Source organism: Oryctolagus cuniculus, chromosome 3 (assembly GCF_051225735.1).
Source record: "Oryctolagus cuniculus isolate XC-2025 breed Fujian yellow rabbit chromosome 3, ASM5122573v1, whole genome shotgun sequence".
Lineage (NCBI taxonomy): Eukaryota > Metazoa > Chordata > Mammalia > Lagomorpha > Leporidae > Oryctolagus > Oryctolagus cuniculus.
This window is the reverse complement of record NC_142869.1, coordinates 38,825,349-38,841,293: the sequence shown is the minus strand read 5'-3', so window position 1 is coordinate 38,841,293 and position 15,945 is coordinate 38,825,349. Positions and strand designations below refer to the sequence as shown.

The window sequence follows — 15,945 nt, the reverse complement described above, 5'->3', positions numbered from 1 at the left end:
GCAGATTATATTTATTTTCCAATTATTTTTAAATGTGTGTGTACTTAAAATCTGAGGTAACCTAAGTATTTAGCATGCATGATAACATTTTTATCTCTTTATGGGCTGGAGATGATCAATTAAGACATTATAGTAGAGTTTAAAATGTGTCCACAAAGAAGTGTGACTGACAGGAAACTGTCATTCTAATGGAACCACTCAATTATAGATCAGCTTTTGGACTGGGTTTGTGGTGATGGCCAGTTCACAGTGAATAAGAGTTTGAAAGATAAATGTATCAAGTTGAGAATGAAGAAGTTACATGAACCCTGCACATGTGTTTCGTATGGTCAGGATGACTCAAGAGAGACCAGTGCTTTTCCATCCACAAGGCCTTGTTTCCCAAGCTGGTCCTCGCTTGCTTGCTGCAGCCCCAGTAGAGAAATGCAGGACTTCCAACAAGGCCATTGATGAAATGACTCATCTTCCAGCCAGGAAACCACAGGGTCTCCTCTATTCCCTGAAACGCTTTCTCTTCTTCCCTTTTTGGGCTACTCCAAAGCTACAGGGCCTCCAGGCATTTCATTTACCCAATCATCAGTTGATGGACATATAGGTTGATTCCATATTTTTGCTGTCGGGAACTGAGCTGCAATAAGCATGGGAATGTGGTTATGTCTTTATATGCTGAATTTGTTTCCTTTGGATATATTCCTAGGGGTGTGATAGCTGGGTCATATGGTAGATCTATTTTTAGTTTTCTAAGGAACCGCCATATTGTTTTTCCATAATGGCTATACCAATTTGCATTCCATCAATAGTGTATTAGGAGCTGGTGCCGTGGCTCAATAGGCTAATCCTCCACCTTGCAGCACTGGCACACTGGGTTCTAGTCCCGGTCGGGGCGCCGGATTCTGTCCCGGTTGCCCCTCTTCCAGGCCAGCTCTCTGCTGTGGCCAGGGAGTGCAGTGGAGGATGGCCCAAGTGCTTGGGCCCTGCACCCCATGGGAGACCAGGAAAAGCACCTGGCTCCTGGCTCCTGCCTTTGGACCAGCGCGGTGCGCTGGCCTCAGCGCGCTGGCCGCGGCGGCCATTGGAGGGTGAACCAACGGCAAAGGAAGACCTTTCTCTCTGTTTCTCTCTCTCACTATCCACTCTGCCTGTCAAAAAAAAAAAAAAATCCAATAAAGTTCATTAAAAAAAAATAGTGTATTAGGATACTTTTCTCTCTACAACGTTGCCAACATTTGATAATATTTGATTTTTTGGGTAATAGTCATTCTAACTAGAGTGAGGTGATACCTGATTGTGGTTTTCATTTGCATTTCCCTGGTGGCTAGTAATCATGAGCATTTTTTCATGTGTCTGTTGGCCATTTATATTTCTTCCTTTGAAAAACCTCCATATCCTTTGACCATTTCTTTTTTTTTGGTTATTAAATCCTTTATTTTTTAAATTTTTTATTTAGTAAATATAAATTTTCAAAGTACAGGTAATGGATTACAATGGCTTCCCCCACCCCATAATTTCCCTCCCACTCACACCCCTCCCACCTCCCGCTCCCTCTCCCATTCCATTCACATCAAGATTCATTTTCAATTATCTTTATATACAGAAGATCAATTCACTATATATTAAGCAAAGATTTCATCAGTTTGCACCCACACAGAAACACAAAGTGTAAAATACTGTTTCAGTACTAGTTATAGCATTACTTCACATTGGACAACACATTAAGGACAGATCCCACATGAGGAGTAAGTACACAGTGATCCTGTTGTTGACTTAACAATTGGACACTCTTGTTTATGGCGTCAGTAATCTCCCTAGGCTCTAGTCATGAGTTGCCAAGGCTATGGAAGCCTTTTGAGTTCACCAACTTCGATCTTATTCCGACAGGGTCATAGTCAAAGTGGAAGTTCTCTCCTCCCTTCAGAGAAAGGTACCTCCTTCTTTGATGGCCCCGTTCTTTCCACTGGGATCTCACTCACAGAGATCTTTCATTTAGGTGTTTTTTTTTTTTTTCCCAGAGTGTGTTGGCTTTCCATGCCTAAAATACTCTCATGGGCTCTTCAGCCATATCTGACTGCCTTAAGGGCTGATTCTGAGGCCAGAGTGCTATTTAGGACATCTGCCATTCTATGAGTCTGCTGTGGATCCTGCTTCCTATGTTGGATTGTTCTCTCCCTTTTTGATTCTATCAGCTAGTATTAGCAGACACTAGTCTTGTTTGTGTGATCCCTTTGACTCTTAGACCTATTAGTGTGATCAATTGTGAACTGAAATTGATCACTTGGACTAGTGAGATGGCATTGATACATCCCACCTTGATGGGATTGTATTGGGATCCCCTGGCATGATTCTAACTCCACCATTTGGGGCAAGTCCGATTGAGCATGTCTCAAATTGTACATGTCTTCCCTCTCTTATTCCCACTCTTATATTTAACAGAGATCACTTTTCAGTCAAAATTTAAACACCTAAGAACAATTGTGTGTTAATCAGAGTTCAACCAATAGTACTAGAACAAAACAAAGATAAAATACTAAAATGGATAAAGTATTACATTGTACATCAACAGTCAGGACAAGAGCTGACCAATGGAACAGAATAGAAACACCAGAAATCAATCCAAACATCTACAGCCAACTTATATTTGATCAAGGATCCAAAACCAATCCCTGGAGTAAGGACAGTCTATTCAATAAATGGTGCTGGGAAAATTGGATTTCCAGGTGCATAACCATGAAGCAAGACCCCTACCTTTCACCTTACACAAAAATTCACTCAACATGGATTAAAGACTTAAATCTATGACCTGACACCATCAAATTATTAGAGAGCATTGGAGATACTCTGCAAGATATAGGTACTGGCAAAGACTTCTTGGAAAAATACCCCAGAAGCACAGGCAGTCAAAGTAAAATTAACATTTGGGATTGCATCAAATTGAGAACTTTCTGTACTGCAAAAGAAACAGTCAGGAAAGTGAAGAGGCAACCAACAGAATGGGAAAAAATATTCGCAAACTATGCAACAGATAAAGAGTTGATAGCCAGAATCTACAAAGAAATCAAGAAACTCCACAACATCAAAACAAACAACCCACTTAAGAGCTGGGCCAAGGACCTCAATAGACATTTTTCAAAAGAGGAAATCAAAAGGGCCAACAAGCACATGAAAAAATGTTCAAGATCACTAGCAATCAGGGAAATGCAAATCAAAACCACAATAAGGTTTCACCTCACCCACGTTAGAATGGCTCACATATGGAAATCTACCAACAACAGTTGCTGGAGAGGATGTGGGGAAAAAGGGACACTGACCCACTATTGGTGGGAATGCAAATTGATTAAGCCACTATGGAAGTCAGTCTGGAGATTCCTCAGAAACCTGAATATAACCCTACCATTCAACCCAGCCATCCCACTCCTTGGAATTTACCCAAAGGAAATTAAATTGGCAAACAAACAAGCTGTCTGCACATTAATGTTTATTGCAGCTCAATTCACAATAGCTAAGACCTGGAACCAACCCAAATGCCCATCAACAGTAGACTGGATAAAGAAATTATGGGACATGTACTCTATAGAATACTATACAGCAGTCAAAAACAATGAAATCCGGTCATTTGCAGCAAGATGGAGGAATCTGGAAAACATTATGCTGAGTGAATTAAGCCAGTCCCAAAGGGACAAATATCATATGTTCTCCCTGATCAGCGACAACTAACTGAGCAGCAAAGGGGAAAGCTGTTGAAGTGAAATGGACACTATGAGAAACAGTGACTTGATCAGCTCTTGTCCTTTGACCATTTCTTAACTGGATAGTATGCAATATTTTCTCCCATTCTGTCCATTGTAAATTGTTAACACATTTGAATAAATACCTTGCACAGCAGTTGCTGAATTTTATGGGAAGCCTCTGTTTCACTTTGTAAGAAACCACAGATTGTATTTCTAAGTGGCTGTCCTATTTTTCAGAGTTCCTGTGGCTCCACATCCTTGTCAGCATTTGGCATTGTCAGTGTTGAAGATTTTACTGTTTTATTTTGTAATTCCCTGGTGACGTTTGATGATGAGCATTTTTTCCTATGCTAATTTGCTTTCTGTCTTCTTTGTTGCAATGTCTATTCAAATACTTGTTCAGCACCCTTTGCTGAAAATGCTATCTTCTTTACTGGATAGCCTTTGCTCCTTTTTCAAAACTTAGTTGACTGCATTTGTGTGGGTCTATTCCTGCTCTATATTGTGTTCTACTTCAATTATTCTTCTCATCATACCATGTGATCTTCAGTATAACGTTTTTAAAAAATATTTATTTATTTGAAAAACAGAGTTACAGAGAGAGAAAAAGAGGGAGAGAGAGAGATTTCTTACATCTGCTGGTTCACTCCCCAAATGGCCTCAGTGGCCAGGGCTGGGCCAGGTCGAAGCGAGGAGCCAGGAGCTTCACCTAGTTCTTGGACATGTGTGGCAGGGGCACAGACACTTGGGCCATCTTTTGCTGTTTTTCCCAGGCACATTAGCAGGGAGCTCAATCAGAAGCGGAGCAACCGGGATTTGAACTGGCACCCATATGGGATGGGGGCCCTGCAGGCCACAGCTTAACCTGCTGCACCACAATGCTGGCCGGCCCCATTCACTTTAACTTTATATGATGTAAATAATGTTGAGAGAATATAAGATTTTATATTGTTTCACTTTACACAGAGAATATATTACTGTAACTTTAAAAAATAAATAAAAACTAATTATTATAAAAGGTATAGTGTCGAGCCGGCGCCGTGGCTCAATAGGCTAATCCTCCACCTTGCGGCGCCGGCACACCGGGTTCTAGTCCCGGTTGGGGCGCCGGATTCTGTCCCGGTTGCCCCTCTTCCAGGCCAGCTCTCTGCTATGGCCAGGGAGTGCAGTGGAGGATGGCCCAGGTGCTTGGGCCCTGCACCCCATGGGAGACCAGGAAAAAGCACCTGGCTCCTGGCTCCTGCCAGGATCAGCGCGGTGCGCCGGCTGCAGCGGCGGCCATTGGAGGGTGAACCAACGGCAAAAGGAAGACCTTTCTCTCTCTGTCTCTCTCTCTCTCACTGTCCACTCTGCCTGTCAAAAAAAAAAAAAAAAAAGGTATAGTGTCATATATATAAACATATCTATTTTAAACATAAATAGCATAATGTTTTCTCTTTCTCTTCATTCACATGGTCATGTCTGTATTTGTGTGTATTTATATGATGTTTAAGTCATCACAGTTCTTCATTATTTGAACAATGGCACAAAAACATCCTCTTCTTATTGGTGAGAACTTCCTGCCCTGGATCTGGGGTTCCCCTTCCTCTCTGAGTCCCTGGCTGATGTAGATTTGTCATTTCCAAGAGTGGGCATTTTTTCAACTGTCTTCCATCTTTAGTCTCTCCCTCCCTCTTTGTTCCTCTCATCTAAGAACAAGCTCTGATCCTGTATCAAGTAAATTCCCTCCCCTTTAAGCCACTGTCCTATGTAACCTGTAGACTAATCACCATTCTCTCCATTCCTTCCTGTCCCATGTATTTCATACTTCCTGTCGCTTACATTTCACCTAAACTGTTCTACCAAATCGTCAAGATCCTACATCCGCTGGTCTTAGTTACCAAGCCAGGGGTCCTTGTCTTCCCTGGGGGCCCCAAGTCCCCTCCCGACTTCTCCGGAGTGTGGCACTGCAGGAGTTCTGTCAAGGATTTCTTGCTGGCCCTGTCCTTTATTTCCTGTGACAACTGCGCAGCGTTGGTTCCTGTCCTGTGACAGCGACTCCAAGATGAATATTTCTAGCACAGATTCCTTTCTTTCAGTTCAAACTTTAACTTCCTGGCAGATTCTTCTACTTCTTTCTCCTTTGGGTACCTCCAATTCTACGGATTCCAGGCATCAAACAAAAACAAAACCCCACCTCATTCCACATCTCCTGTTCTATGTCTCTAATTTCAGCTAAAGGCACCACCAGAAGCTTATGTCACCCTGGTCTCTGTTCTGTGTGTCTATGTTCAACCAGTTTCTAAATCAGGCTGGTTCTGTGTCTACTACGTCTTTTCCACCTGTCTCCATCATTACGTTTCTCATGCCTTTGCTAGCTCTCCATTGAACAATGTCAGAGGCCACCTCCCAGTCTTGCCCAAGCCTCTCAACCCTACAATTATTTCATACTCGGCAATCTGAAGACTCTACACACACTTTCTCATTTTCGTCTTAGGGGCCTTCAAGATTTTCCAGTGTGTATACAATAAGGTTGTAGCCCAGCCAGATATCCAAAACTTTTCTTCTAGCTGTCTAGCTTGTATCCCCATTTTCAGCGTCTTCAAGATCTCCCTTCAAACATGATTGGTTCTGTCAAGTTGGAAAGCTCATAACCCTGACTCTGCTTCCTGGTTCTTGTATCTCTCTGGACCATTCTGAACCCCACCCTACCACCCTACCCCAATGTCCACATTTCCAAAGTATAACATTACTGCAAAGCTCAGCTCAGAGACTACCTCCTTCCATCTTCCATGAAGTCAGTTATTTCTTTTTTTCTTTTTTCTTTTTTTTTTTTTTTTTTTGACAGGCAGAGTGGACAGTGAGAGAGAGAAGCAGAAAGAAAGGTCTTCCTTTTGCCATTGGTTCACCCTCCAATGGCCGCCACGGCCAGCACGCTGCAGCTGGCGCACCACACTGATCCGATGGCAGGAGCCAGGTGCTTCTCCTGGTCTCCCATGGGGTGCAGGGCCCAAGTACTTGGGCCATCCTCCACTGCACTCCCTGGCCACAGCAGAGAGCTGGCCTGGAAGAGGGGCAACTGGGACAGAATCCAGCAACCTGACTGGGACTAGAACCCGGTGTGCCGGCACCACAAGGAGGAGGATTAGCCTAGTGAGCCGCGGCGCCGGCCAGTTATTTCTTCAATTTGGTTTCCCTCCCCCGATTTTGAATGGAATTGCTATCTCATATGACTCTCTCCTGTGCCTACTTTCATATTGTATCTCACCCCATAATTTTTGATAAATACACTATAGTTTGCGGGATTCTCATCAATTTTATCTTTATAGTTTCCTCTTAGCTTTTAGCATGCCGTGAATACTGAGTGGATCTACCAAACTTTAACTTTCATGAAATATTTTTAAAGATTTATTTATTCATTTGAGTGACAGGGAGGAGGGGAGGGGGGAGACAGAGAGAGAGACATAGAGAGAATCTTCCATTAGCTGGTTCTCTCCCCAAATGCCCACAACAGTTGGGCTGGGCCAGGCTGAAGCCAGGAATTGGAACTGCATCTGGGTCTCCCACATGAGTGGCAGGGACCCAAGTATTTGGGTCATTTTCAGTTGCTTCCCAGTGCTTTAGCAGGAAGCTGTAACCGAAGCAAAGCTGCCAGGACTTGAACTGTTTTCCAAGATGGGGTGCGGCTGTTCCAAGCAGCAGCGTTAGCTGCTGTGCCACAATGACTGCCTCTATGGAGTATTTTTATCTCACTTTAGCAGGAAGTGGTTTTTTTTTTTTTTTTTTTTTTTTTTTTTTTTTTTTGACAGGCAGAGTGGACAGTGAGAGAGAGAGAGACAGAGAGAAAGGTCTTCCTTTGCCGTTGGTTCACCCTCCAATGGCCGCCGCGGATGGCGCGCTGCGGCCGGCGCACCGCGCTGATCCGATGGCAGGAGCCAGGAGCCAGGTGCTTTTCCTGGTCTCCCATGGGGTGCAGGGCCCAAGCACCTGGGCCATCCTCCACTGCACTCCCTGGCCATAGCAGAGAGCTGGCCTGGAAGAGGGGCAACCGGGACAGAATCCGGCGCCCCAACCGGGACTAGAACCCGGTGTGCCGGCGCCGCTAGGCGGAGGATTAGCCTAGTGAGCCACGGCGCCGGCTTAGGAAGTGTTTTAAACATGATTTAAACTACTAAAATTTTTATGTTGTGAAGTTAGTGACATGAGATTGGGACATACCCTAGGTCTCTCGTTTTATTGAGATATAACTCACATGCCATAAAATTCACCCTTTAAACTGGATAAATTGGTGGTTTTTAGTTTATTCACACTCCACTTTCTTTTTTTTTATCTTTTTTTTTTTGACAGGCAGAGTGGACAGTGAGAGAGAGAGACAGAGAGAAAGGTCTTCCTTTGCCGTTGGTTCACCCTCCAATGGCTGCTGCGGCCAGCACATCACGCTGATCCGAAGGCAGGAGCCAGGTGCTTCCTCCTGGTCTCCCATGTGGGTGCAGGGCCCAAGGACTTGGGCCATCCTCCACTGCACTCCCGGGCCACAGCAGAGAGCTGGCCTGGAGGAGGGACAACCGAGACAGAATCCAGCAACCTGACTGGGACTAGAACCCGGTGTGCTGGCGCCGCAGGCGGAGGATTAGCCTAGCGAGTCACAGCGCCAGCCCATCACAATCCACTTTCAGAGCATTTCCATCCATGGAAACCTCACGCTGATTGGTTGTCACTCCCTGTTCCTCTCCCTCCCCCAGTCTCTGGCAACCTGGAATCCATTTTTTTTGTCTGTGTGGATTTGTTTATTTTGGATATTTATATCAACAGAACATTCAGAAACACGTAGTTTTTTGTATCTGAATTCTTTCACTTAGCATAATGGTTCAAAGTTCATCTCTGATGTAGAATATAGATGAACTTGAGGGCCTGGTGTTGTGGTGTAGTGGGTAAAGCTGCTGCCTGTGACACGGGCATCCTATATGGTCGCCAGTTTGAGTCTCTCCTGCTCCACTTCCGATTCAGCTCTCAGCCAATGTGCCTGGGAAAGCAGCAGAGGACAGCCCAAGTACTTGGGTCCCTGCCATCCACATGAGAGACCTGGAAGGAGCTCCTGCCCATGGCTTTGGCCTGGCCCAGTCCTAGCCATTACAGCCATTTGGAGAGTGAACCAGTGTGTGGCAGACTTGTTTCTCTCCCTCTCACTGCAACTCTAACTCTCAAATAAACAAATAAATCTTAAAAAGAAAAAAAAAAAACAAGTTGGAGGACTCATATTTCTAGTTCAAAATTTACTACAAATTTAATTTAGATTATTTTTATTATTTATTCAAAATAATCAAACAAGTGTGGTTTGGAACAGAATTAAGAGTCCAGAAATAACCCTTACATTTATAGTCAATTAATGTTGATGATAATTTAATGAGGAAACATACTATTCTCAATAAATGGTGCTGAAAGAGTTGATATTTACATGTAAAAGAATGAGGTTGGACCCTTACCTCACAAACAAAAAAGCCTCAGAATGGATGAGAGAGCTGAAATCATAAAGCTCTTAGGAAAAACGTAGATGGGGGCCAGCACTGTGTTGTAGCAGGTAAAGCTGCTGGCTGTGGTGCTGGTATCCTCTATAGGCGCTGGTTCAAGTCCCAGCTGTTCCATTTTTTTAAAAAAAGATTTATTTATTTATTTGAACTGAAGAGTTACAGAGAGACAGAAGCACACACACACACACACACACACAGTGAGAAAGAGAGAGATCTTCCATCTGCTGGTTTACTACCGAAATGGCTGCAACAGCCGGTGCTGGGCCAATCTGAAACCAGGAGCTAAGAGCTTCCTCCAGGTCTTGCACATGGGTGCAGGGGCCCAAGCACTTGAACTATCCTGTACTGCTTTCCCAGGCCATTGCAGAGAGCTGGATCGGAAGTGGGGCAGCCGGGATTTGAACCAGAGCCCACATGGGATTCCCGCACTGCAGGCAGTGGCTTTATCCACTACACCACAGAACTGGCCCCATACATTTAAAACTTTTGGACTGTAGAGGACACTATCCAGAAAGTGAAGACAATCCACAGAATCAGAAAGAATATTTGCAAATCTTGTGTCTGATATAAAACTAGGTCCCAGAATATAAAAGAATACAACTCAGCAATAAGAAGATAAATAACTCAATTTAAAAATGGGGAAGGTTTTAAATAGGTATCTCATAAAAAGAAATAAGCCAATAGCCACACGGAAAGATGGAAATGCTAACTGAAAGCACAGTGAGATGCCCACTTGGCATCAGGGACACACGGATGCCCGCCCCGCCTTGCAGGCAGTGGCTTTACCCACTGTGCCTCTCGCTGGCCCCCATTCTTTTTTGAAGATTATTTTGACTGTAGTGGGTTCGCATTTCCTTACATTTCTTTTTATTTATTATTATTTTTTTAAATTTATTTGACAGATAGAGATAAGCAGTGAGAGAGAGAGAGAGAGAGACAGAGAGAGAAAGATCTTCCTTCCATTGGTTCACCCCCCAAATGGCCGCTATGGCCAGAGCTACGCCGATTCAAAGCCAGGAACCAGGTGCCTCCTCCTGGTCTCCTATGCGGGTGCAGGGCCCAAGCACTTGGGCCATCCTCCACTGCACTCCCGGGCCACAGCAGAGAGCTGGACTGGAAGAGGAGCAACCGGGACTAGAACCCGGTGCCCATATGGGATGCTGGTGCCGCAGGCGGAGGATTAACCAAGTGAGCCACAGCGCCAGCCCCATCCTTACATTTCCATTATAACTTTGGCAATCACTGTGCCAATTTATTTAAAAAGAGCACCCCGGCCTTTGATAGTTACTACCCTGTATGTATGGATCCATTTGGGGCGCATTGCCATCCTGGCACCCCCTTCTGCATGCATTGACGTCAGTGACTTTCCTTGTCACTTATTTTATTGTAGATTTTTACAGATGTGGCCAAGTCATACGAAAAATTGTTAAATATTAAAGTAGCTTTTCCTTATGTATTGTTCTAGAAACAACAAAATAGCCTCTAAATGAAAGGCCTTGCTCCCTGTATCTTTTCATTCTGCTGTTTCGGTGAACAGAATTAAAACTATTTTACTCAAATTCAATGGCAGCCCTCTAGTGAGCTCCGTTAGGAAATACTGCCATCTTTTGGAGACTTGTGGTTTTGCCACCGTAGAATCATCCAGCTGCTTCTGTCCATTGGTAACACAGTGAACCTAAAATGGGCTGTGATTTATGTCCAGTTACAATCTCAACAGCTCACAGTTTAGATAATCCTTGCTGGGACACTTAACCAGAGGCAGCCTCCCTCTGTAGAACTCAGCCTCACTCCACCCCCATGTAGCTCTCCTCCCGTACACCATGCAAAGGGGATCCTGGGGAGGTCCCGAGCATTTGGGGGGAGGGTGGCAATGGAGTCCTGGAAGTTGGTCTGGGGGGGGGGGGGGCAGCAAATTAAGAGGATCTCAATGCGTGAGCTGGAAGCTTCAGGGCACAGATCTCTTTTCCCTGTAATTTGTATCCATTCGTTTGTTCACAGGTCTTTTCTCTGATGAAGTCTCCCTGGACAGAGGATGTGGATGTAAAGGGAGAGCAGCCGAGGCTGCCTCTTCTCCTTCCCAAGGTGTCACTGCAGACAAACAGCTGGCTAGCTCCCAGGGAGGTGTAGTAGCCATCTGCCGCTATCTACCACTATCAAAGGCTACACACGTTTTGATCGGCTCTTCAAGTAGACTTGGTTAGTCAACCAATTAGGAAAGAGACTGTAAGAAGTGTTAATTCTTCCATGAGCTCATCCTCAGTATGGTCTCTATAACTGTGTCCTAAGTAGGAAGAAGTATGAAATTTTGAGTACAAATACCCACACTGCACACTATCTCCCTCCAGTAACTTGCTTCAAATGCTTCTTATGAGTACTAGCGCTACCAGGATAAGAGTTTAAGATTTACTTCCAGTGTTTTTATTCTATCTCTACTCTCCAGACCTTAACCAAATACCAACACTCCCATTCTGGATTTGTCCCTTGTCTCTTGGGTCTCCCGTGGCACCGAAGCGAAGCCTCACCTTGGCTTTGTCGCACCTGCCCAATGGTTACAGATATTATGTTGTGTCGTACTGAGTTCAGGCAGGAGTAGCCTGGGGATCAAGAACATGGGGTATGGAGTCAGATCTGGGTTTGACTGCTGAATTCCCGCATCTTCCTAGCTTTGGGAGGGTGGCAAGTTACTGTAACTCTTGTAATCTCGGTTTCCTTATAAAGTGGACATGGATGATGATGCTAAGTCTGGGAACTGTTAGGAGAGATGATCAGGAAAGAAGGGGTCAAGACATGGCTGGATTATCGAAGGTTCTTTATTGAGTGAAAGTTGAAAGTGTTAAAGAACTTTATTAACAAGATGAGAGTGAGGTGATAGTTTCACTAAATTGGCCCGAGATGAAATATTTGTAATTGAACAACTCAACGAAAGACAAAGACTTGGTGCTACTCTGTCTTCTCTAAAAATTGTAGTAAAATATACATAATGTCAAATTTAAACCATTTTTATAATTTTTATTTCTTAAAGAGAGAGAGACAGAGAGAACTCCTGTCATGCATCTGCTCCCCAAATGCCCAGAATGGCTTCTAACCACAGCCGAAGTGAACCCCAGGAGCCAGGAGTTCAATCCAGGTCTCCCACGGAGGTGTCAGCAACCCAGTACATCAGCCATAGTCACTGCTTCCCAGGGTTGGCATTAGCAGGAAGTTGGAATCTAGAGTCAGGTAACGGACACAGTTTTCCTAACTGCTAGGTCAAATGCTTGTTCTGGGCTTGTCTTTTTTTCTTTTTGTTTCCTCTCTTCTCTTTCCTTCCCTTTTATCCTTTCTTCCTTTATTCCTTCCTTTCTTCTGCCTACATTTGTTTTTAAAATTTTTTTTATTTACTTGTTTATTTGAAAGAGAGAGAGACAGAGACAGAGAGAGAGAGATTCTCCACCTGCTGGTTTACTCTAAATGGCCACAACAGCCAGGAACCACCTCTTGGTCTCCCACTCAGGTGCAGGGTCCTAAGCACTTGGGCCATCTTCTACAGCCTTCCCAGGCCGTTAGCAGGAAGCAGAGTCAGAAGCAGAATAGTCAGGAGTTGAACTGGTGCTGGATGTGGGATATCAGTGTCTCACGCAGGGCCTTAACCCCCATGGGCCACACGCCGGCCCCAGGACTTGTCTTTCTCAGACATAGTAGTTTTCTGGATGGTGGATATGGAAATGATGCTTTCACATATTTACTAATTAATGCATCATTTCCCAGGCTTCTTTCTAGAGATAAAACACCTTTTTACAGATTCTGTACATCTTCCCAAAACTCTGCATTTTTTTAAGATTTTTTTTTTTTTAATTGGAAGGTAGAGTTACAGAGGCGGATCTTCCATCTACTGGTTCATTGCCCATTTGGCTGTAATGGCAGGAATGGGGCTGACCTGAAGCCAGGAACCAGAAGCTTCTTCTGGGTTTCCCACGTGGGTGCCGGGAGCTGGATCAGAAGTGGTGCCACCTGCAGCATCCACATCCCACTTGGGAACCAGTTTGAGTCCTAGCTGCTCCACTTCCGACCCGGCTCCCTGCTAATGCACTTGAGAAAGCAGTAGAAGATGGCCCAGGTGCTCGGGCTCCTGTCACTCATGTGGGAGACCGGGCTGAAGCTACTGGCTACTGGCTACTGGCTCAGCTCTGGCCGCTGCAGTCTCTTGGGGGAGTGACCCAGCCAATGGACTATCTCTCTCTTTCTAGCTCTGCCTTTCAAATAAATAAACAAATCTTAAAAAAAGAAATAATATCTTTCAAACCTCTCTTTCCACTGGACTGAGCGTGTTGGCAGAGCAGACACCTGCCAGTCTTGTTTGCCATTGATTGAGTGACTTGCAGATATCTCCAAGTGGACTTAGAGTCTGCCATTCTCACTCCCAGAAATTTTATTTCTTGATTTGCACATAGACTTCAGAGAGGATTAAGATGACTGATGAGTATCTCATGAGCCTTTTGGTTTGATTTACGGGTTACATGAGTTTGGAGGAAAGGGTTAAAAATAGTGACACGTTCCCTTCTTTGGGCACAGCGGCGCCCAGCGGTGGCAGCACTTAGTGGCCTCTTGAGAAACATCCCGAGCTTTACAATGGGAAAGGCAGGTGACTGCCTTTAGGGGAGCGCTGTTTGCCAGGGTTATTTTAACCCGGGGGGCGGGGAGAAAGCAGAGAGGCAGTGATGACATCAGCAGGAAATTCATACCAAGTTACCCAGTGCAAATGATTCAGTCTTCAGTGGCACAGCCGGGATCTCTTCCCCCGCTGATGGGGCGTCTGGTGACCACGGAGCACACCGAGAATTCTGACTTCTTGCCGGCTTCATTTTCAGGCTGTTTCCCTGCGCACCACTGACCTTCAGAGGATTAGTGGAACTTGAACGGAAGCAGGTATGTAAACCTCCACCCCACCGCACTGGGGGCTCCCACTCTGAACTTCCCTTTGCCTCCTGTCCTTAGCAACTCGCCCAAACTCTTGACCGCAATGGCACGATCTGGGCGCCGGGTCCTCGGACATGCAGGAAAAATGAAAGTTCATTGAAATCAACTAAAACACCAGGAAGTTTCTAATCCAGCCCTTTACCCGAAGGGATATGTTGATCCACAGGCAGGGACAAAATCTCGTAGATTCACTAAAGTTGGAGATCAGGAACTTTAAGCAACTGCAAAGCAACCGGGTAAGACCGAGAGAGGAAGGCAGCTATCAGAAACCAATCATCTCACCTCAGGGCTGTTAGAAGAGAGGACTCCCAGGATGATCACACTGGAAGAGACTCTGTGTGTGTGTGTGTGTTTGCTTTATTTAACAACAGAAGTGATATATGTGCATTGCCTGAAGTTTGAGAAAGTCAGGTGGGAGCCTAGAAAGTTTCTGTTATCTCTGGGTCCCTCCATATAACCGCCTTTTGTGGCTGAGGTTTTGGGTTTTGCTTTGCTCTCCTTCCCTTAGCAAGTATTTTTTTTTCTGTTTCTGAAAGCAGTCAAGTCCGGCATGGTGAATAGATGCCCCCATCCTTTCAGAATGACTACTGTGGTGGAAACTTAATCAATGCGTTGCTCCTCTGCTTAGAATGAAGTTTAGTACAGAGAACTCCAGAGTTGACAAACTGGCCAGGTAGATACCTTGCTTAGGTAATGTGTAACTTTCTACACTGATTCGAGCAGGTCTGGTCTAAAATCAGCTTTTCCTTTTGGGGTTTAGGGTTACAGCTTCCTGTTCTATGAGACGGGCCTGTCCTGTTACAGTTAGCAGTCGGGAGTTAGGTTGTAACAAATACTGTCATGCACTCGCTTTATGTCTAACGCTTAAAGCACAGATCCTTTGGGCTGTGTCTGCCATTTTGTGGAAATGAATTTTGAAGTGAAGAGCTCCAACGAGGCTGGAGGCCTGAGAGATGCCCTTGGCCATGTCTCACTGGGGACACTTTGATTTAAAAGAAATCAGGGCCGGCACTGCGGCTCACTAGGCTAATCCTCCACCTTGCGGTGCCGGCACACTGGGTTCTAGTCCCGGTCGGGGCACCGGATTCTGTCCCGGTTGCCCCTCTTCCAGGCCAGCTCTCTGCTGTGGCCAGGGAGTGCAGTGGAGGATGGCCCAAGTGCTTGGGCCCTGCACCTCATGGGAGACCAGGAGAAGCACCTGCTCCTGCCTTCGGACCAGCGCGGTGCGCTGGCCTCAGCGCGCTGGCCGCGGCGGCCATTGGAGGGTGAACCAACGGCAAAGGAAGACCTTTCTCTCTGTCTCTCTCTCTCTCACTGTCCACTCTGCCTGTCAAAAAATTAAAAAAAAAAATCAGGGTATGGGGGCCGGTGTTGGTGGTGTAGCAGCTAAAGCCACCGCCTGCAATGCGGGCCTCCCATACGGGTGTTGGTTCATGTCCCAGTTGCTCCACTTTGAATCCAGCTCCCTGGGAATGGCCTGGGAAAACAGTGGAAGATGGCCCAAGTGCTTGGGCTCCTGTACCCACATGGGAGACCCAGATGAAGCTCCTGGGTCCTGGCTTTGGCCTAGCCCAGTCCTGGCTATTGTGGCCATCTAGGGGAGTGAACCAGTGAATAGAAGATTCTCTCTCTCTCTCTCTCTCTCTCTCTCTCTCTCTCTCTAATTCTGGCCTTAAAATAAATAAATAAAACTGAAAAGGAAGAAATCAGAGTATATTGAGTTCTAAATAACAACTCCCTGTAAGCCTTCTAAGGGA

General features: G+C 45.3%; 1 protein-coding gene across 3 annotated transcripts in view; it reads left to right on the top strand.

The window, feature by feature from the left end:
• Window positions 1–13,830: 13,830 nt before the first annotated feature.
• The window catches only part of CASP10 (caspase 10), a 42,021-nt gene continuing 39,906 nt past the window's right edge, over window positions 13,831–15,945 (top strand). Inside the window, exon 1 of one of the 3 annotated variants that reach the window (XM_008258926.5) lies at window positions 13,831–14,137. The gene's annotated coding sequence lies outside the window, so the exon portion shown is untranslated. The remainder of the gene's footprint in view (window positions 14,138–15,945) is intronic. The other 2 variants (XM_089327933.1, XM_089327934.1) reach the window with 2 other exon arrangements.